The sequence below is a fragment of the Diceros bicornis genome, chromosome 3 (assembly GCF_020826845.1).
Source record: "Diceros bicornis minor isolate mBicDic1 chromosome 3, mDicBic1.mat.cur, whole genome shotgun sequence".
Lineage (NCBI taxonomy): Eukaryota > Metazoa > Chordata > Mammalia > Perissodactyla > Rhinocerotidae > Diceros > Diceros bicornis.
The window spans coordinates 56,836,268-56,858,867 of NC_080742.1; the positions used below are offsets into that span (position 1 = coordinate 56,836,268).

A 22,600-nucleotide genomic window follows, 5' to 3' on the forward strand; every position below is an offset into this window, starting at 1 on the left:
CAACCCGAGCTAGTCAACATGATACAGATGGATTATTTGAAACAGTATTTCTAAAGTAGAGACAGAAGAAAGGAATTCAGCCAGTTTACTGTAAAACAAAACTAAATATAGCATGAAAAGAACGATGGCTAGTATCTTATCAAGACGGGTGTTTTGGTCTTTAACGGTAGAAGATGGTGTTCTATCCTGCTAGTCGAAGGAGAGTAGAGAAGAGAGGAAATGAGTATAGCCTCCTGCCTATAGGGTACTTCTTCTGCCTTTTAATTCCACTCAGGGTGTATATGCGATAGGGGTGGGAAGGTGTGTCTGGTGGGGTGTCCCTCCAAAAAGGACTAACATCTTTTGAGCATTTTCTTACCCTGTGTGTTAGAGTTTCAGAAGCATGCAATGGCCCTTTATATGTGTTCTAATTTAATTTAATCAGTAAACCCTTATCAGTAAGAGAAAAGAGTAAAATCAGTAAGAAATCAGTAAGAGAAAAATAATACTTCCCCTTTTATTATAGATAAGGAATCTAAGGTCTGGAGAAGTCACTTATTACTTATGTGACTCAGGTACAAGAACTGGAACACTCTTTTTTTCTTAGCACATCTCACTGTTTCTAGGCAATAATATACACATAACACTTACATGAGAGGGCTAGAGATGTCTATGAACAAGAATGATGTCTTAAAACTGTGCCACAGAAATGGAACAAGGACACAAGCAAAGCAATGAATAAACGAAAATGAAATTGGTTTCAAATAGGTCTAGGATACTTTTTTTTTTTTTGGGGGGAGGGAGAAGTAAAAAGTCGTAAAGGCAGGATCGTCAGCAGCACAATGGACTTTCACCTCTGGACGCAATGACTGGGCCCTGTTGCCTTAGAGTTTCTTTACCCATTGTCATAGAAACAGAAATCACTCATATCATGCCTAATGTAGACTCTAGACCTGAAATTGATATGACAAAGAGCAGAGAACTTCTCACACAGGACTCAAATCTTTGGAATATTTTTCTCCCCTTATAACACTGAAACTGGCTGTCTTTATCAATGGAGAAAGAGCTGTCTGTTTGTACTTCGCAGTAACTAGTTACAACTTTTCAGATACTGTCAATTATTCAATCAATTTGAAAAGCTAAAAATGATCACTTCGTATTCGGCCATCAAAAAGTTCCTCAAAATTTTGAATAATGAAAAAACAAAAAAGCCCACAGAAAAGCAAATCTATCAATTTAAACCTTAATAACTTATTAATTGATGGATTCACTTTGACTTTGATCCTGGGGCAGGGAAGTAAAGGGAATATAGGTATTACACAAATTAATAATTGTATGTGAAAGAACACAAAAACCTGTAGTAAGTATAGTTATTTCTCAATAATCCAATCTAAGACTCAACTACTAACTCACAGTTTACCATAATCCAATTATCATTTGCCATGGAATGTATTTTTTAAACTTCAATCTGAACTTGCCTGACATGCTAGGAAGTTATTCCAAACAAAACAATAAACCCACACAAGGAAGACAATTCAGTATGAGGTGAGATGCAATACTTTCCATAAGTACTCTTGCAAAACTTGTTCCCAATAACTGCTGCATGATGTAAATAGAAAGATGATTTTTTTAAACATGCATAACATCTGTCTAGGCATAAAACTTCTCTGAAGACAACAGTCAACTGACTTTACCACTGTGACTGTTCAAAATAAAACTGAAATCAGGTGCTATAAATGTTTATATGAATATGGTTTAAAATGTTTAAGGAGCAAAAACAGATGAAACAATTATTATATTTTGGGAAAATGAATGACAAGTAAGATTTTCTCATTTAAAATCATTCCAAAAACTTATCCTAGGGGCCGGCCTCGGGGTGTGGCGGTTAAGTTCGCATGCTCTGCCTCAGTGGCCAGGGGTTGAGCGGTTCGAATCCTGGGCATGGACCTACTCACTGCTCATCAAGCCATGCTGAGGCGGCGTTCCATACAGAAGAGCTACAACGCTACAACTATGATATACAACTATGTTCTGGGGTTTTGGGGACAAAAAAAAAAAAAAGAAAAGGAGGAAGATTGGCAACAGATGTTAGCGTAGGGCCAATCTTCCTCAAAACAAACAAAAAGAAACCGTATCCTATTTAGTGAAGCTGATTGCTGCATTTATGAATTTATATACATATACGCAAACTGAGGAAAAGCTATGGTTCTAATCTTATTGCATTTCTTTTTTTTTTTTTTTTTTTGGTGAGGAAGATTAGCCCTGAGCTAACATCTGTTGCCAACCCTCCTCTTTTTGCTGAGAAAGATTGGCCCTGGGTTAACACCTGTGCCCATCTTCCTCTACTTTATATGTGGGACGCCTGCCACAGTATGGCTTGATAAGCAGTGCGTAGGTCCATGCCTAGGATCTGAACCTGCGAACCCCGGGCCGCGGAAGCCGAGCACATGAACTCAACCACTACGCCACTGGGCCAGCCTCCTCAATGCATTCCTTAAAAACACTATGCCAAGACTCTAGGATTGAGTAATTTAATGTTCAGAAACTCAAAGTTCTTGAACACAGTCTATATCTTCTTTACTTTCTTACTGTTAGATAAATTCTGTAGTTTAAACTCCTTTAGAGGAAATGACATTTATGTTGCAAAAGGTAGGTCATGTTCAAGGAAATCAGATGTTAAGACAGTAACATAAATGAAGAGTCTTTCCTAGCTCTCCTCTCAAATGCACTATGTTCTAATATTTCTGGAAGCTTAGCACTGAAATTATTGTTCCCATTTTACTATATCTGGATTTCTGTGTCTGAAATGGAACAAGAAGAAACACTTTGTTTTAATTTTGGACTCCATCCACATCACACAGCTGGTACCGCGTCTGTTGAAAAGAAACAGTATTGTTTAGGATTGCTGTTTTTGTTTGGTTACGTTAAAAATGATGAAAAGGTATGCTATTTAACCTTTTATTATTGGTGTATTATATGCAATACATTTAAATGGAGAGTACAAAGATGTAACTTAGTATCTCCTCCCTTTGTTGAGCCAGATAAACTCATTTAAAAAATAATAAGGTGGGCCAGCCCCGTGGCTTAGTGGTTAAGGGCAGGCGCTCCGCTGCTGGTGGCCCGGGTTCGCATCCCGGGTGCGCACCGACGCACCGCTTCTCTGGCCATGCTGAGGCTGCGTCCCACATACAGCAACTAGAAGGATGTGCAGCTATGACACACAACTATCTACTGGGGCTTTGGGGGAAAATTAAAATAAATTTTAAAAAAATTAAAAAAATAATAATAATAAGGTAAGAAACCAATGAAGAAAATTATTTTGAAAGAGACTCAAGTTCATAAACTAATAACTTGTAGCAAAGAATTATTTGAAATTCTAGGGAGCATCACTGGGTGATAACTTGAGTTTTACAAGTATGTAAGTAGAAGAAACCACAAAATATAGCCCCTTCAAAACTTTCTTCAATATTAATAAACAACATAGTAAACGAAAGTACTTAATTTAACCTTAGAAAAGTTTTTTTTTAATTAATTTTATTTATTTATTTATTTTTCCCCCAAAGCCCCAGTAGATAGTTGTACGTCATACATAGCTGCAGGTCCTTCTAGTTGCTGTATGTGGGACGCGGCCTCAGCATGGCCGGAGAAGCGGTGCGTCAGTGCACGCCCCGGATCCAAACCCCGGCCGCCAGCAGCGGAGCCCGCTCACTTAACCGCTAAGCCATGGGGCCGGCCCATAACCTTAGAAAAGTTTTGATAACATATATTACATTCAACGATGGAATGTGTGCTCATCAGAATAGAACTTATAAAAATAAGTTTATCAGAGAATGGGCTTCAAAAAGCTTTATGGTGAGGTTTTATACTGGTGAGTTCTTTCAAACTTTTAAAGAACAGATAGCTCCCATGCTAAACTGTTTAACAACACATAAAAAAAAGTTAAGGTATCCAATTCCATTTATGAAACTAACTAGAATAAAACCCTGAAACAAAAGCCTGTCAATAATAGCACAAAAAGAAGAAACATATCTAATTTCACTTAAGAATATAGATACAAGAGCCTTAAATCATAAACCAGTACTAAACTAAATTGAATAGAACAATAATCATCTAACATGACTGAATCAAATATATTCCAAAAATCAATTAACAGTCATCACAGAGAAACAATACAATCACAGATGACTGTATTTTCTTCTTCATAAGCTTCTGTATTTTCTGTATTTCTATATATTTGGTATTTTCTATTCTAATGAATATATCTTATACACAGAAGAAAACAGATTATTTTTAAAAATTACATGTTACAAAATATAAGAAAGTGAAAGTGTATATAATGCTACTACATCTTTGGAAAAAATGAACATGGCATATGTTAACTCATGTTCATGAAGGTAAAATGAAAATTATCTATTGGGGCAAAATCATACTTTACTATTTTTTCTGTAGTAGCCTTCCTCATTTTATGGCTGGGAGGGTAAACTAATGAGTAAGTTACACAAACTATTTAAACAATGTGCTATCTTCTCTGGCTATAAAATGAAGTCATAATGTGTAAATGAGGAGTCATGTGCAAATTAAGCTCAGTGAAACATTCTAAAGAATTAGTACATTGGTTTAAAGCAGCCACTTAAAGGTTTGAAAAGGAGGGTCACATTTAAACTGCTCAAAAATGGAAGTGAAACAAAAAAACTTGGAAAAATATATTTCTAACATATTCTCATGTTTAAAATTATTTTATAAAAGCCCTTCTGAATCAAGAAAAAGAACTCAGATGATTCCAAAAAGAAGAAAATAAATGGCCAACTATTTTTAAAAGTTCAACTTCAAAAGTAATAGAAATAGTTTTTTTTTTTAACTATCATTTGGCAGACAAGAAAAAAATGATAGCTACTCCCAGGAAAACAAGGAGCTAAGTACTTAAATATACTGCTAGTGGAAATATAAATTGGTACAACCCTTCCAGAGGGTAACCTGGAAAGCCTTAGATTTGTGCATGTCCTTTGACCCAGCAATTCCATTTAAACAATCATGGACACGCACAGATGCTATAAGAACGTTCACTTATCTGTTATTTATCATAATGCAAAATGAGAAACAATTTGAAGTTCAACAACAAAGAACGTGCTAAATAAATTATGATATCTGTATATGATATATTAACATAAAGTAATATAATCATTAAAATAAGTATAAATTTATTATTAAGAAATAAATTAATGAGTAATCTTGTTAAAAACAATGTTATAGTATGCTCTCATTTTGGGAAAAATGATACTTACTAGTTATGTGCATAGAAAAAGAAAGGAGTACACTTACTAAAATATGGGTTTTTTTATGTGGTGAAAACTGCAGATTACTTCTTTTTGGTTATCCAGATTTACTAATTTTTATATCAGCGTGTATTACACCAGAAATAAAAAGAGAAGGAGAAAATGAAGCATTAAATAAGTAAATAATTAAAAATAGAGAAATTCCTTACAAAAAGCTGGATCTTAATTCAGGTACTCATGAGTCCTTAATTATTAAAACTGCCCTAAAGCTGAGTCACATGGTTGGAAATCCACCTGTATGGACCCCATGAGTTAATTTTTTTAAATCTATAGTGAATCACATGATCTGTGCATGTTGTAAGTGTGTCAGAGGGGCTTCAAAAGTGTCAAATGCATATAGAAGCTTTATCCTTTATAATAACCCATGTTTCTCATACGATCTTAGTGAAATTAAATTTCAGTGCCTGAAAACGATGTAATTATATATGACAAGCCTCCCAGCGTGCTACCCAGGTCAGTTTAACCATCTACAATTATGCTAGTAGGCAGGCAGAAATTAGGCCCTATTTGCTAGAGTGCTAGGTGCTCAGGTTAAAAACTTTCTCAAAAATTGGCATAATCCCGGACATCTCCGCATTCCCAATCTTTTCAACTTGAAGAAAGACAGATGTATAACTATACATTCTGCTTTTATCTTCAAATCTGAGAACTCAAACAGAATATTGTTTTGAGATAATTTTAAATGCGTTACTTAATATGAATCTACTATAAAAGAACATCATGTCTAAAAGAAATTTGGGAAAAGAAAAGCTTTGTTTACTAACAGAAGGGAGAAGATAAGAGGATGAACATTTATTGAATTACTATGTGGTAAACATAATTTGGCACTGTATGTATAGCATCTCTTTTTTAATCTTAATAACAACCCAGGTAGACAGTATTTAGAATAACATACTGTTGGAATTCTCCTAAACTGTAATTATTTAAAACACCAAGTGAAATAAAAAATAGAAAGACAGAACATATTCTTAATGTAATACCCTGAAGGAAACAAGGAGGCAGGAGAGTTTTTAGGTGAATCTTCTCCATTCTAGAAAACTGGAAATCGAGGCTGAGAAAAGTAACTTGTCCAAAGCTAAACCATTAGAATGTGGCAGTGCTGAGATCTGAATCAAGGATTTACTAACTACTAAACTCTCAAACATTATATATTACCTGACCTCATTCACTTATAAGATTGTCTAGTGTTCAAATCACAGATTACATAACTTGTTCAAGAAACAAAATACTGTATATCTTTACTAGATAAACCACAATACTTAAAATACACGGAGAATAATAGAATAATTATGGAATACTAGGTAGATTTTCCTATCCTACCAAAACTAGGAACACATGACAAAATCAGACATATATAGCACACGGTTGTGCATAAAACAAAAGACATAATAGAATAAAGTATTTAATTAGCTTGGAAAGACATAAAATTTTTAAAGACCAGGAACACAATAACACTTACTAAAGACGTAATTCTCATTCCCAACTGGGAAGCGTGCTTTACTCAAAAGCTTCAGAGAGAGCTGGAATCAGATTGAACGCTGGCTCTGCTACTTACTAGCTAGTTCCTAAGGAAATTAATAGAAAATTACAACAATAATGACCAGCTGGACTGTGTTTTAAGGATTAAATAAGATAAACATGCAGGATGTACTTGACCGTTAAGTAGACATCTCAAAATTTTAGTTTCTTTTCCCTGGTTACAGAATAACAGGACAGCGACAAATTAACCCAAACAGGAATCCATTTCTAAGTGTTTTCTAGTTCCAGGCCCAGTGTTACTTCAGTGGGTTTCTATTTCGTAACATTTCACTATCCTATAATGCTTAGGTTCTCAAACTTTTCCCGTCTCCCTCCATCAAAATCAATCGAGTGTCTCCTTCCCTTAGACTGTTAACGGTGTGACAGAGAAATCTAAATAAGCTGACAAACTGTTCACGGGGGAAGACTGTATATGAGTATGATGATTTCTTTTTTTTTTTGATAATGGTATTCTGAACCCAGACCCTGAGTAGGACATTTAAGGTAAGGTAAATGAGAGGGCTGTGCCATGACAAGGCTTTGGAGGAGATAAAATAGGGACAGGAAGGATCTTGCAGGAACCCACATCATGTTAGACATATGACTATCTACTTCCACCTACTTACAAGCAGGCACTTGCCAAACAAATGAAGTAACCCTCCAATCAACTGCCAAACAATTTTGTAACCTATCAGCACCTTGAAAATGAGGAAGACAAACATACATGGAAAAAATAGACAAACAGTATTTACATCTACAAATAATGACAGAAGACTGCTATATTTGGTTTAAATTTTATAGAGTAATAGTTTGTAGGGGAGGAAAAATAATTTTCCCTCCACCCTTCTAGGTTCTTGGCTGACACCCCCCTGTACTAAAAAGACAGATTAACAGAGAAAAAAAAAAAAAAAGACCAAATTTAATTTTGTACCTATGGGGGCCCCACAAAGATATGAGACCCAAAGGCAGCCAGGCAATTGAGGCTTACAGACCATCCCGAGCTAAGGAGAAAAGAGGCAGGGGTCTGGGGCTTCGAAGGAGAGGGAGGCAATTCACAGCAAGATGCAGAGCAAATACTTGGTAAACAAATGTTTCCCTGCCGTGCAGATAAGTCTCTCAGATGAAAAAGTTATCTCTGGTAATAGCTCTTTTCCTGGTACAGGATCTCTCTCTAAATTCTTTTCAGCAGTTAAGGGGGAGGTAAAAAGCTTTTCCTGAATCTGCTGGGTCTTGATTGTTTTCAGCTCAAAATAATCCATATGCCAAAATGGCACATTTTGCGGTAGCATATTCTGTTCCCCTTCAGGTTTAAGTAACACTGGGAGAGTAAATATAAAAGTGCATAAACAAGAGAGGTAATTTAGAAATGCAGCACTGTCCTACAGCAGAGAGAGAGAAGTCTGCCACCTGCTGACAGAAAAATGGAATTGTGTAGACTTCCCTGCTTGCTATTGTGGGAGATCAGAATTGGCCACCTCAAAATATGTCTCTTTACCTTAATTATTTTCTCTGAAAGAAACTTTGACCTCTCCCTCCCCTCCCACTAACTGCTTAAAAGAATTTAACTCTGGGTATGGATAGACTGGGAAGGTCCTTGCTAAGCCCATTCCAAGCAAATATAGAAGTTATCCTTTGTAAGAGACATTTACATTTATAATGGAAATCTTCATTTGTAAAGGTATCTCCCTCTCTGTATCAGGAAAAAGGTGGGATGACCTTATCTCTAGAAACTCTTATCATTGTGGAAGGTGGGGACTTAAATCTGGACACTCTTGTTCACTGTGCCTTTCTGGTAATCTCCCATAGCTGGTTCCCCCACCCCCAACATCCTCCTTTATCTTTAGTTGAAGGTAGTATTTAAGGTGAGAACCTCTGCCATCTGGTCAAGACACTCAGTTACCCAGTGTGTCTCTCTCATGTATACATGTTATAAAGCTTTGTTTGATTTTCTCCTGCTATTGGGTCTCATGTCAATTTAACTTGTAGCCCAGACAGAAAGGACCCAGAGTGGGTAGAGGATAGGTTTTTTTTCTTTTCCTCCCCTTCACTGTCTTTAAAGGGGGGAGAAAAACCTATCAGGTAAGGTTTATGACATTAGATTTCAAATAAGTTATTATATTGAATAATAATATACATTATATTATTATAAATGACAACTTCTAATTTAAAAGAGAATAAGGGGGCCAGCCCAGGTGGCCTAGTGGTTAAGTTCAGCATGCTCCACTTTGGTGGCCCAGGTTAGGGTTCCTCGGTGCAGACCTACACCGCTCATCTGTCAGTGGCCATACTGTGGCAGCAGCTCACATACAAAAAGAGGAAGATTAGCAGCAGATGTTAGCTCAGGGCGAATCTTCCTCAGCAAAAAACAAACAAACAAAAATCCAAAAAAAGAGAAGGATTAAATTAGGATTTAAGATTCTTTATATGCTTCTTAATTCAATAACTCTAAATAATGTGATACCTGAATTATTTTAAAAGCCAACAAAAGAGGAATATATGGAAATGATTTAACAAACTATAGGGAACATTCAAACTGCTATAAAATTTTTTTTTAAATTTTTTCTTAAAAATAATCAGCCACAAATAATCCTTATGCCAAAGAGGCATATTTAGGGGTGACAAATTCTGCTCCCCTTCAAATTCTATAGAGTTCACCTCCGCAATCTGTTAATATTCTGTCCTCCTCCTTCTATGACTCCCACAGCAGTGTAGGTCTTCATTTTCTTTAATCCATGCTTATCTTAATTCCTGCTCCTTGAGGGTGGCAGAATATGCCACCCCAACATATGCCTCTTTGGCATACAGATTATGTGACTATTTTATTATTTCAGAGAAACAGCAGACACAGAAGCAGCTCTGAAAACATTAGAAGGTACCCTTTTGTAAGGGAAATTTACATTTATAAAGGGAGTCATCCTTTGTAAGGGTGTCTCCCTCTCTGTACCAGGAAGAGAAGGACAACTAAAGCACAAGAAACTCATATCAAAGGGCATGTACTTAAATCTGCATATCAACCCTTACTTATGTTTACTGTACCTTTCCTCCTCCCCGCCCCGTAACAGGCCTCCCCATACACTTCTCTTTTTGTCTTTAGCTGTAGATGGTATAATTCTAAGCCATCTAGGAAAGTTACTCATTTTTCCCTGGGTATCTCCTATGTATATCTGTTAACAAACTTCTGTTTGTTTTTCTATTGTTAATCTGTTTTGTTATAGGATCCCCAGCGGAGAACTTAGAAAGGCAGAGGGAAAATTATTTTTTCCTCCCCTACACTCCTCATCTCCTGATTCTAGTAATGCTAATTTAGTGTACTTCAGCTACAGGTTAATCACACTAAAACACAATCCAGATCTTTTTATTAAAAAAAAAAAAACACTCTCGGATAAAAACTAGACTATTGGTGCTGGAAAAAATAAATAATAACACACTCAAAGGCTCTTTAGCAAATTAATTAAAAACACCTTACTACTGATAATAAAGATGTTTCTACAATGTGGTCCCCACACACTTTTAAAAATGTTGTTGCTTTTAATTAACCAGTTTTTAAAAATGTATAAAATACACGCTCATGTTATTTCAAACCATATGAAACGTTAAAGGATGGAAAAGTTGAAATCTCCCTCCCCAGTCTCATCCTCCCAAGTTCCACCATCACCAGTAACAACTATAAACAGCTTCTAGTGTAGTTTTTCAAGAATTTCCAATGACATACAAGCAAATCCATGTGTATCTCTTTTGGAACCACAACTGTTTTACAACTTGCTTTTCTTCCCTAGTTACTGTCTTTTGAGCTTCATAAAATGTTAATGCATACAGATTTACTTTTGTGTTTAAAGCCGTATTATACAGCTGTATTATACAAGTGCATCATAATTTAACCATGCACTATAATTTATTTAACCAATGTACACGGCCTCCACCAAAGTAAATGAAAGTGCCCATTTTTCTACATCCTCATCACATTGCCTTCTCTATTCACACAGTAATTGTTTGGCAGCCCCAATTGCCACTACTTGTGAGCAATTAACCTGGAAGTTTTGTGACTTGTAAAATTTGTAATTTTGCCGGGGGCAAGAATTTGAATTGTTTACTTCAATGGTTCTCAAACTTGAGCACGCATCAGAATCATCTGGAGGGCTTGTTAAATGAAGAAAGTAAAAGTATCTATGGATATGATGGCTTTTAGCCAGAAAAGGGAATTCTTGGGTAAATTTAAAATATTAGTATCTGGTTTAAGGGTGGCTCCATCTGTTACGTAAATGAATTTACAACAAAAAGAATAAGAAAAAAACAATCTGTAAAACTAAAACTGTTTCGGGAAGTATTCTAGCTAATATAAAAATGGCTCGCTAGATAAGAGATCAAACTTTTTTTTTTTTTTTGTGAGGAAGATCAGCCCTGAGCTAACATCCATGCCAACCCTCCTCTTTTAGATGAGGAAGACTGGCCCTGGGCTAACATCCGTGCCCATCTTCCTCCACTTTATATGGGACCCCACCACAGCATGGCTTGACAAGCGGAGCGTCGGTGCGCGCCCGGGATCCGAACCCGGGCCACCCGCAGCGGAGCGCGGGCACTTAACCATTATGCCACGGGGCTGGCCCTCAAACTTTTCAATGAAGTTGAAAATGTGGTTAGATTCATTGCAAGAGGACAATACACAGGAAACATGACAAATGTGATTTGAAAGGACAAAGTCATCCGCCTGGTACAAACATTTCCACACTTGCAAATCTGAGGATTCAAGATGAACTTACATATTCTTTGCCAATGTTAAGAGTTTAATGTTTCCCTTATTTTACAATATATTTTATTCAAACTGGACCAATCATGATTGTTACCCCTCAAATGTGACCACATCCATCAAATATTACCCAATATAATCTCCGATTCCTTTGAACACCACCTGGCGTTTTGTTATCATCTTTCTGACAACATTTATATTCGTTCATTCTAGAAGTACTGTTAGGACTCCAGCTTTTAAGTTAGTTGTGACACATAATTGAGAGAGTAGCTTCTAAATCTCATTAGCATGTATGAAGGCAGTGGCCATGTCTCAAGAACTATTTAAGATCTAGATATTTCAGGTGTGAATAAACAAATATTTACGCTTGGGGTAGACAGAGGATCAAAGCTATTCTGAGTTTGTCTCTATTGCTGTATTACCAAGTACTAGGAATAGTTGGAATGATCTATTTTTCTACCAGCCAACTGACCACCAGTAATATTAGATTATATATAGGCATTTTCATTTGACCAAATATTAAATCGATATTTACTGAATGGCAAATGATATGGAAAAAGAATAGGCACTATGATGTAGCATGGTAGACGGCTGATTACCTAACTGATACACATCCTCCCCTTCTTTCTTAGTAATAGAATCTCAATTTTATTGGAGGGTGGCAATTTGCTCAACCACAAAGAAATTCCTCAGCTTCACTTACAGTTAGGGTGGCCGTATGACACTGTTCTCTCCAGTGACATGCAAGGAAAAGGTTTTGCTTTACTGAAATAAGTACCCTCCTCCCTGCTTCCTCCTTTCTGCTGCCTGGAAGATGGACATGTTGACCAGGACTGCAACAGCCATCCCGTGACCATGAGAAAAGCCAAGGAAATTTCCAAGACCTCTGCCTTGATGTCCTTGTACCTCCTAATTAAAACCAGCAACTGCGGGGCCAGCCCCATGGCATTGAGGCTAAGTGCTTGCACTCTGCTGCTGGTGGCCCAGGTTCGGATCAGGGCGCGCACCCATGCACCGCTTGTCAGGCCATGCTGTGGCAGTGTCCCACATAAAGTGGAGGAAGATCCACATGGATGTTAGCTCAGGGCCAGTCTTCCTCAGCAAAAAGAGGAGGATTGGGGCCGGCCCCGTGGCTTAGTGGTTAAGTGCGCACGCTCCGCTACTGGCGGCCCAGGTTCGGATCCCAGGCACACACCGACGCACTGCTTCTCCGGCCATGCTGAGGCCGCTTCCCACATACAGCAACTAGAAGGATGTGCAACTAACTATGACATACAACTATCTACTGGGGCTTTGGGGCAAAAAAGGAGTAGGATTGATAATAGATGTTAGCTCAGAGCTGGTCTTCCTCAGCAAAAAGAGGAGGATTAGCACAGATGTTAGCTCAGGGCTAACCTTCCTCACAAAAAAAAAAAAGGAAAAGAAAAGAAAAAACAGTATCATCAAAAAGAGGAGGATTGGCATGGATGTTAGCTCAGGGCTGATCTTCCTCACACAAACAAACCACCAACTGCCTACTTTTTGGACTTCTCATTACATTAGAAAACTAAAATCTGTATGTTTATTAAAGCCACTGATTTTGGATCTCTGTTTCTCATAGTCAAGAGCAATTAATAAAAAAGGAAGGCAAAGGGGCCGGCCTGGTGGCACAAGCAGTTACTTGCGCTGCTCTGCAGCAGTGGCCTGAGTTCACCGGTTCGGATCCAGGCGCGCACCGACGCACCGCTTGTCAAGCCATGCTGTGGTGGCATTCCATGTAAAGTAGAGGAAGATGGGCACGCATGTTAGCTCAGGGCCAATCTTTCTCAGAAAAAAGAGGATTGGCATCAGATGTTAGCTCAGGGCTGATCTTCCTCACACACACACACAAAAAAAATTTAAAAAAGGAAGGCAAAGAAATATGTACCATTCCAGATCCTTGAACATATACAACAGTAAACAATACAAGACAGAGTATAAACTGCTAAATTAGGAGAAATCATCAGGAAATACTTTAGGAGTTCAGGGAACATGCTTCACAAAACAAATCAAGAATTCACAACAGGTTCTCAAAGGTCATAAATCTGAGTACTGACACAAATTAGATAACAGTTGAAATATAGAGATTTTTAAAAGCCTACATGAGGGGCCAGCCCGTGGCTTAGCGGCTAAGTACGCACACTCCGCTACTGGTGGCCTGGGTTCAGATCCCGGGCACACACCGACGCACCGCCTGTCCGGCCATGCTGAGGCGGCGTCCCACATACAGCAACTAGAGGGATGTGCAACTATGATGTACAACTATCTACTGGGGCTTTGGGGAGAAAAAGGGAAAAAAGAATAAAACCTCTCAAAAAAAAAAAAAATCCAACGTTATAGTGTTGATCCACTAAAGCAGTTTTTAAATCTTGGTTCCCCCCCTCTGCCTTTAAATACAGACTCAACAGCAGGCTTTCTACTTATTCAGTATAGGACCCAGAGAACATCTGATATTAAGATAGGAGAAAGGAAGAAGTTTTTGTTAGAAGTTTATCTCCAGGAAGGAAATACACTATACTCAAGTTTCAAAAACAGTACCAGCTATTTAAGTAGTAATTGTTGATGTTCACAAGGAAGCCATAAATAGTTGAGATGTGTTTAAATTAGAAATGACAACTTTAACCAGATGGGAAGTTTTTATCGACAGTTCCATCTCCCCTATCCTGCTATCCAAATAATTCCCACCCTCCTTGTTGCTCTTTATGGCACAGTGTTAAGATTATACATCTGGGGCCGGCCCCGTAGTGTAGCGGTTAAGTTCATCAAAGCCATGCTGTGGCGGCGTCCCATATAAAGTAGAGGAGGATGGGCACGGATGTTAGCCCAGGGCCAATATTCCTCAGCAAAAAGAGGATTGGCAATGGATATTAGCTCTGGGCTAATCTTCCTCACAAAAAAAAAAAAAAAAAAGATTATACATCTGTTTTGGTTTTGTGCTTGAGTTTTATTTCATTTGTTAGATAGTTCTACTTCGGGAGAATTTTTTCCCGTTTTATTGAGCTATAATTGACATACATCACTGTATAAGTTTAAAGTGTAGGGCCGGCCCCGTGGGTTAGTGGTTAAGTGCGTGCGCTCCACTACTGGTGGCCCAGGTTCGGATCCCGGGCGCGCACGACGCACCACTTCTCTGGCCATGCTGCGGCCGTGTCCCACATACGGCAACTAGAAGGACGTGCAACTATGACATACAACTATCTACTGGGGCTTTGGGGAAAAAAAGGAGGAGGACTGGCAATAGATGTTAGCTCAGAGCCGGTCTTCCTCAGCAAAAAAAAAAAAAAAAAAAGAGGAGGATTAGCATGGATGTTAGCTCAGGGCTGATCTTCCTCACAAAAAAAAAAAAGTGTACAGCATAATGGTTTGACTTACATGTATTGTGAAATGATTACCCCAGTAAGTTTAGTTAGCATCCATCATCTCATACAGATACAATAAAAAGAAAAAGCAAAGAAAAAAATTTTTTTTCCTTGTGATGATCATGCAGGATTTACTCTCCTAACAACTTTCCTATATATCATACAGCAGTGTTAACTACAGTCATCATGTTGTACATTACATCCCTAGTACTTATTGATCTTATAACTGGAAGTTTGTACCTTTTGACCACCTTCCTCCAATTACTTTGGGAGAATTTAATAAAAGATATGAGAAGAACTGAGTAAGATTAAACCATCTCACCTTTTTTGGGGGGATTACTTTTCTACTAGGGAAAATAAGTAATTTGCTGGTAAAAAATAAAACTAGAATATATTCTGGTAATGCAACAGAAATTGGGAAAGCAGTTGGTATACAAAATTTGGAAAGAGATGCCCTTTAATAGGAGAAATTAGGTCAACTGGATAGAAGCACAGAATGAAGTACGTAGAGGCAGTTAACATAAGGCTGAAAATAATAAGACATAATGTAAATAAGAACATGAGGAAATAAGCAACCAGAAATCACTATAAGTAGTACACTTTTAGGAAGAGAGATGTTCTTTATTCCTTTCTAAAGGCATCCCTCCACCTATGTTCTCTATCCCTTGCCTTCCATCTCCTCTGGAATTCAGCTGGACTGATTACTCCTCTCCTGTATCACTTCTTGAATTACTGGCTTTTCACTGCCACACTGGCCTACCAACATGCTCACATGCCAACCATTCAAAAACAAAACAAAACAAAACACATGCCCGCAGCACAAGTACTTCTTGTACTCAACAATCACTTTCTGGTTTTCCTCACTTCATTGTTTTTCTAGTGGCTGCTCAACCCACTGCTACAACAGCCTTTCAGTCCAACTTGTGACCTCTGCAGACTGACACTGCTGATTCTGTCCCTTCTTTTGGAAACACTCTGTTATTCCACCTCTGACAGCTCTTTCTGTTTTCCTTACTGAACACCCCTCTAATGCCGGCATTCTCAAGTTTTCTCTTCTTGCTGTAAAATTACGGATGAGAAACCATATCTGTTCCCACTATTACCGCTGAGAGACTAGACATTTGAGAAAATAATATTTCCAGTGCCAGTTTATCTTCTGACCTCCAGCCCTACATTTTCAGTTGCTGCTGCTATAATAACAATAGGTGATATATGTATGTATTGGTTACTGTGGGCCAATATATGGGCCAACAATAACCAAATGCTTTTCTAAGCTCTTAAATTATATTAACTAATTTACAGACATTTCTACCTGGCTATTCCCTGATCACCTCAAATTTAAAACAACAAAGTGAACTTATTTTTCCACATTTTCCCTGCCTCCTGGCTGCTCTTCAAATCTGTCCCTCTTTCCCCCTTTTCTATCTTGGCTAATAATGTAGCCAAGTTTACCTTGTAACCTTGAAGTCACTGTTCCCTGTGATTAATCTCTTTATTTAATGATCATAAATAATGATAAGCTCTCAAATGATAACAACTGTGTTCACTGTGTTATCTCATTTAATCTTCGAAAGCACTCTATGAGTAGGTACTATTACTACCTCCCAATTAACAGATGAAGAAACAGAGACTCAGAGAGGTTAAACAACTTGCCTAAGATCACACAGCTTGATAAATGAGAAAGCCTAGATTCAAAGCTAGGTTTATATGACTTCAGAGTTTGTGCTGCCACTAAGTCCTATTGATTTTATCTGTGAAATGTTTACCCTCTGATTTCTCATTTCCTAGTCTAGGTCTTGATCATCTTTCATAAGGAATACTGCCAACATCCTCCTAAGTTATTTCCTTCTTTCCAGGCTCTACCCTTCCACTCCATCTTGTCTAAGTTATCTTTATAAAATATAGTTTTGAGCACGCAACTATCCTGTTTAAGAACCTTTGATGGCCCCTCACTGCTTACAAAATAAAGGGGAAACTCTTTAGAATGGCTTTACAAGATTCCTTTACAACTTGGCCTCTTTATCCACATTCCCTATCTCTTCCATCCAAACATACATCTTTCATGCTGTAGCCACAATACTACTTGCCACTATGCCTTTTCTCATTCTATTCCTTCTGCCTAAAAATGCCCCTTATCTCTGTCTTCCTGTTAAACTATGTTTGAAGACTCTGCTTAACCACTATTACAATTTTGTAGCACAACTTATGTATTCTAAGTAGGATTAAGCGTTCCCTCTTTTGTGTTTCAAGCACTTTCTGCATATTTCTATTGAGCTTTGAGGATAAGAGCACTGGCTGAAGTTAAAGAGACCTGCTTTGAATCTGGGGTGTGCTTTCCCTCTCACTAGCTGTGTGACAATGACCAAGTTCCTGTTGCTTAAACTCTTGGAGCACATTTCTACAGCTGTAAAATTGAGGTGGGGTTAGGGGTGGTAGAGCAGATTGTGGTAATAATTGAACCTAGCTCACAAAACTGCTGTGAAGACTGAGATTGACAGATAAAGCATTAGGCCTAGGTTTGGGTAATATATTGAACATGCAATAAACATTAACCGTTATTATTATGGTTATTTTACTTATATACTTGCCTATCTGTCTCCTATCCTATACTGTAAACTCTTTGAGGTTCAGGTCTCTGTTTTATTCACATTTATATCTCAAAAAATGCATATCACACACAGTAAGTACTGAACAAACGTTTAATTGAATAATGCCTTCTTAATTGAAAAATGCTTTTCTTATCTGAATATATAAAATAAGTGGCTACACACATATCCATCAGCTTTCAGAGTATATGAAAATCTACAATTTTTAACCTAATATTTCTTGCTACTCAAAAATCATAATGAATAAAGAAAATGGAAGGTCTGCAGAAAAGCATAGTTACCTATATCCCCCCGAAAAAAAACCCAAAACAATGAAAGAAGTCTTACCTTGAGAATAAAATCACAAAATATCTGTTACATTAGTCAAATGATCCAAGGTACTTTTAAACACATTTTTAAACCTAAATACTATAGTTTGACCAAATAAATTCTGAAATATAAAATAAGAGAATGAAATACTCTAGATTAAGTCTCATCATTGTTCAGTGGGTAGAAAAGTACCAATAACTTGCTAGATAAAAACATGAATCTGGGGCCGGCCCCGTGGCTTAACGGTTAAGTGCACGTGCTCAGCTGCTGGCAGCCCGGGTTTGAATCCTGGGCGCGCACCGACGCACCGCTTGTCAGGCCATGCTGAGGCAGCGTCCCACATATAGCAACTAGAAGGATGTGCAGCTATGACATAGAACTATCTACTGGGGCTTTGGGGGGAAAAAATAAATAAATAAAATCTTAAAAAAAAAAAGAATCTGACTAAAATGTGTAAGTTTTCTAAATATATTAAATCATTTGTGTCAAGGATTGGCCTTGCTCTAGAAATTGACACAGAATAAAATAAACATGTTGAAATAAAATAATTAAAAAAAAACAAGCAGATAATTCAAATACTTCCTAAAATTAATTTGAAACAAATTTAATAATACATCTTCAGTCATGAGTTTATACTATTTTGACCCTTTTACTGCTTCAAATGAAGAACTAAGCATAAAGTTTCTCTGTACAAAATGTTTACTATCTGCGGTTCAAAAGTTACGGCTAATGCAGTGGAATTTGAGATGTCAGGTTAACCATTTGTAAAATTTATGTACATTACATCAGTGAATGTCCCTCTATCCCAAACCAATTCGCCAGAGTTAGCAGCCATGATCACAATAAAGCAAGATTTTTAACCAATAAAACATGTCACTTGGGGGCCATTATTAAGTAAAATAAGGGTTACTTGAACACAAGCACTGCAATACCTCGACAATCCAAGAAAGCTACTAAGTGACTAACAGGTGGGTGGCATATACAGCGCGGATATGCTGGACAACGGGATGATTCACACTCCGGGCGGGACTGGGCAAGAGGGCGAGAGATTTTATCATGCTACTCAGAACGGTGCCCAATTTAAAACTTATGAACTGTTTATTTCTGGAGTTTTCCATTTAATATTTTCAGACTGCAGTTGACCGCAGGTAACTGAAACCACAAAAAGCGAAACCACAGATAAGAGGAAACTACTGCATTCAATTCACTCATAGTAGAATGTACTAAGGAAAAAAAATCTTAAATGATGCTAGAAGCATTATCCTAAAAGTACTATGTGATTTTGCATGGTATGTTCTTAAAAACCAGTGTAAATCTTTTTAATGAATGGTAATTTAAGATACAATTACAATTGAGAGTAAAACATCATCTGAATTGTATTTTATACAAATCATGAACATCAGACCCTTTTCTAACATTTTTAACCTTTTCTTTTTGGGAAAAAAGAAAACCCCTTTGCTTGATTCTGATTTTCTCTGATTAAGCCCCCTCCCTATCCTTTCACAAAAAAAGTTCTCAAATGAGTGGTCTACCTTGATCCCTCTACTACTCGTTCACCCTATTAACACTCTGACTCCCTAAATCTCATGACCCTCCTACCATAATTTGATTATTCTTTTTTTTAAGCCATTCTTTTCCCTTTTGACTTTTGTAAAGCTACCTAATATCCTGAAATTCCTAAAACCAGGCTTCCTCCTCTAATTAGTTTTTTTCTCCACCTCCTTATCTGAGAATTTTCGGCAAAGTTCGGTCCTTGGTCTTTAGCTCTTCTCTCCTTCTCAGAACACATCCTGGACTCTGTTTCAACTTTAACTTCTATATAAGTGACTTCCAAAATACTCTCCATTTCTCTCTAGTATAGTCCTCTGTCTCTAAGTGCCTGACAGACATTTACACTCAAGTGTCAGGCTGTCACCTTAAAATCAACATGTCTGGAAACAGACTCCTCTTCTATACAAAACTGGCTCTCCCTCCTCATCTGTTTCTGTCAATTGTATCTTGTTACTCAGAGGAAGAGAAATTTTGGAATCATCTTTGATCCCATCTGTCTGTCTCCACATTCAGTCACGCAGAATTTGTAAAATACTGCTTTCAATGAGTAACCCCCCATTATCTACAGGAAAATTTTAAAGCATGGTACCAAAAGCCTTCTGAAATTTAACTCCACTTGCTTTTAAACCTTGTCTCCTACCACCCCTTAATTCATAAAAAGCATTTTTGTTTCCAACTGCAATTGTCAACTCATTGTTCCATTCATTATCTACTATGCTCACTTTACCACTTACCTCAAAGCTCTCTCATGTTCTTTATTTCTCTGAATTTCATTGATCCTTATGGCCCAGCTCAAGTCCTACTTCTTCCAACTTCTCTAAATATTAACTCTCCTTTCTCTGACCATTGCCAACCCCAACACCCATGAGGGCAGGGATTTTTGTGTTTTCTTAACTGCTGTACCTAAATGGCTAGAACAGTGGTTGTATTCAACGGATATGTGAATAAATTTTCACAAGGCTTTTTGTCACGTACATTCTGAATTACTGTCTTTTTCTGCTATTTAACTTCTCATGTTTATATATGCCTTGTCTCCTTCAAAGGCAAGGGCTTAAAATTCCTTAGTGTCTTTTTATTTTTTTTCTGGTTGCTACTGTGAAATCAGACTCTTTTTCTATTGCATTTTCAATCTATTTTTGCTGGTATATCAGAATGTTATAGATTTTTGTACTTCAATCTTTCTGGTTACCTTAATGAATGCATTAATTCTAACAGATTTTCAGTTGGTTTATTAAGATTTTCAAGGTAGACAATTACATTGTCTGTAAGTGAAGAATTTAGTCTCTTCCTTTCAAATATGTACACTTATTATTTCTTTTTGATTAATGGATTGGCTAGGTTAGGTTTATCATTTTTTACATCTCATAAGGCATGAGCAAGGTGTCAATCACGTTAGGCACTGAATAAATATACTATAACACAACAGTCCTCACACTGTGCTACACATGAGAATCTGACAGGTATATTTTAAAATAAGCTTCTCAAATGATTTCACACTCATTTTAACTTGAGATTCACTGATACAGAGAGTCTGCAGAAAACATAATACTTTATACCTTTCATTTCAAGGCAGGGCTCAGTTTCTTCTCATTACTAATAAAATACATCTAACTTTCTAAACAAAAGACTGAGTGCTTTCTTTTTTGAGTGCTAAACATTGACTGGGCAAGAACAACTTTTGAGGAAAAAAAAATGACATATGCTCATCAAACAAAAAAAGAAAACAAAATCAAAGATACTTGTGAACCTCTTTAAACAAACAACAAAAAGGAGTGCTGGTTTGCTATGGCTGCCATAACAAAATACCAGACTGGGTGGCTTAAACAACAGACTATTTCCTCACAGCTCTGGAGGCTGGAAGTCAAGATCAAGGTTGGCAGATCTGGTTTCCTCTGAGGCCTCTTCCCTTGGCTTGCAGATGGCCACCCTCTTGCTGGCTCTGTCTCAATTTCATCCTTCTGTGCCTGTGTGCCCCTGGTTTTTCTTCCTCTTCTTATAAGGACACAGTAATATTGCATCAGGGCCCCTCCCTAAGGCCTCTATCGCCTCTTTAAAGACTTTATCTCCAAATATGGTTACATTCTGAGGTACTGGGGGCTGGGACTTCAACATATGAATTTTGGGGACACAATTCAGCCCATAACAAAGAGTGCCATCTATGGGCCGGCCCCGTGGCTTAGCGGTTAGGTGCGCGCGCTCTGCTGCTGGCGGCCCGGGTTCGGATCCCAGGCGTGCACGGACGCACCACTTCTCCGGCCATGCTGAGGCTGCGTCCCACATACAGCAACTAGAAGGCTGTGCAACTATGACATACAACTATCTACTGGGGCTTTGGGGGAAAAAAATAAATTAAAAAAAAAAAAAAGAGTGCCATCTAAAAAATTTTCATAGAATGTTAAACTTATGTAATAGGATGTTAAATTAGGAATCCTCAGGAACCAATATGATAGGTGTCATACTAAGGTGAAGGGAAGAAACTCCCTAAGTATGTTATTTAGTAAGGAAATGGAGAGAATTGGTTTCATGATTCTTGGGCCCTCACTCACTTAAAGAATAAACAAGGGTGAAAAGAGTGAAGGAAGAGAGCATCTGTGAAGAGTTGTTGCTGTCTTATATTTGCCCTCTGCCTTCAAGGGGTGGGTATAGTAGAGTGCTACCTTCTCACCAAGCTGGCAAGAGGACCCTTTCCCAGGGTCACCTGGAGAACTTGAAATGTGTTTGCTGCGGAGGACTGACTCCTGATCCATGCTACAGAAAGATATGCAGCAGGACAGAAGTGGCTCTGCTGTGCTCCACTAGGCAGCACATACACTAAAAGTGGAACTATAAGGTGATTAGAATGGCCCTTGTGCAAGGATGACATGCAAATTTGTGAAGCATTCCATACTTTTTATAGTTGATAACACTGTACTGCATAACTGAAATTTGCTGAAAGTGGAACTTAAATGTTCTCATAAAAACAAGATAAATATGTGAGGTGGTAGATGTGTTAATTAACTCAACGGAGGGAATCCTTACCAGTGTATACCAAATCACCATGATGTAGACTTTAAATATCTTACAGTTTTGTCAATTACATCTCAATAAAGCTGAAATTAAAAAAAAAAAAAGTGGCTTTGTTGTAATGGCCTGTACTCCTAATTTGTCAGAGCTAGGGATGAGTGAATGTCTCCTACAGACTGG

The 22,600-nt window shown here is 37.7% G+C and overlaps 1 protein-coding gene and 1 non-coding gene across 3 annotated transcripts in view; one reads left to right on the top strand and one right to left on the bottom strand.

Annotated features, from left to right (window-relative positions):
• The window catches only part of NT5C3A (5'-nucleotidase, cytosolic IIIA), a 53,826-nt gene that overhangs the window by 23,249 nt on the left and 7,977 nt on the right, over positions 1-22,600 (bottom strand). The window lies entirely within an intron of this gene.
• On the top strand, positions 22,205-22,308 carry LOC131400730 (U6 spliceosomal RNA). Its single transcript, XR_009217428.1, has one exon. It is a non-coding gene; the product is annotated as a U6 spliceosomal RNA (small nuclear RNA).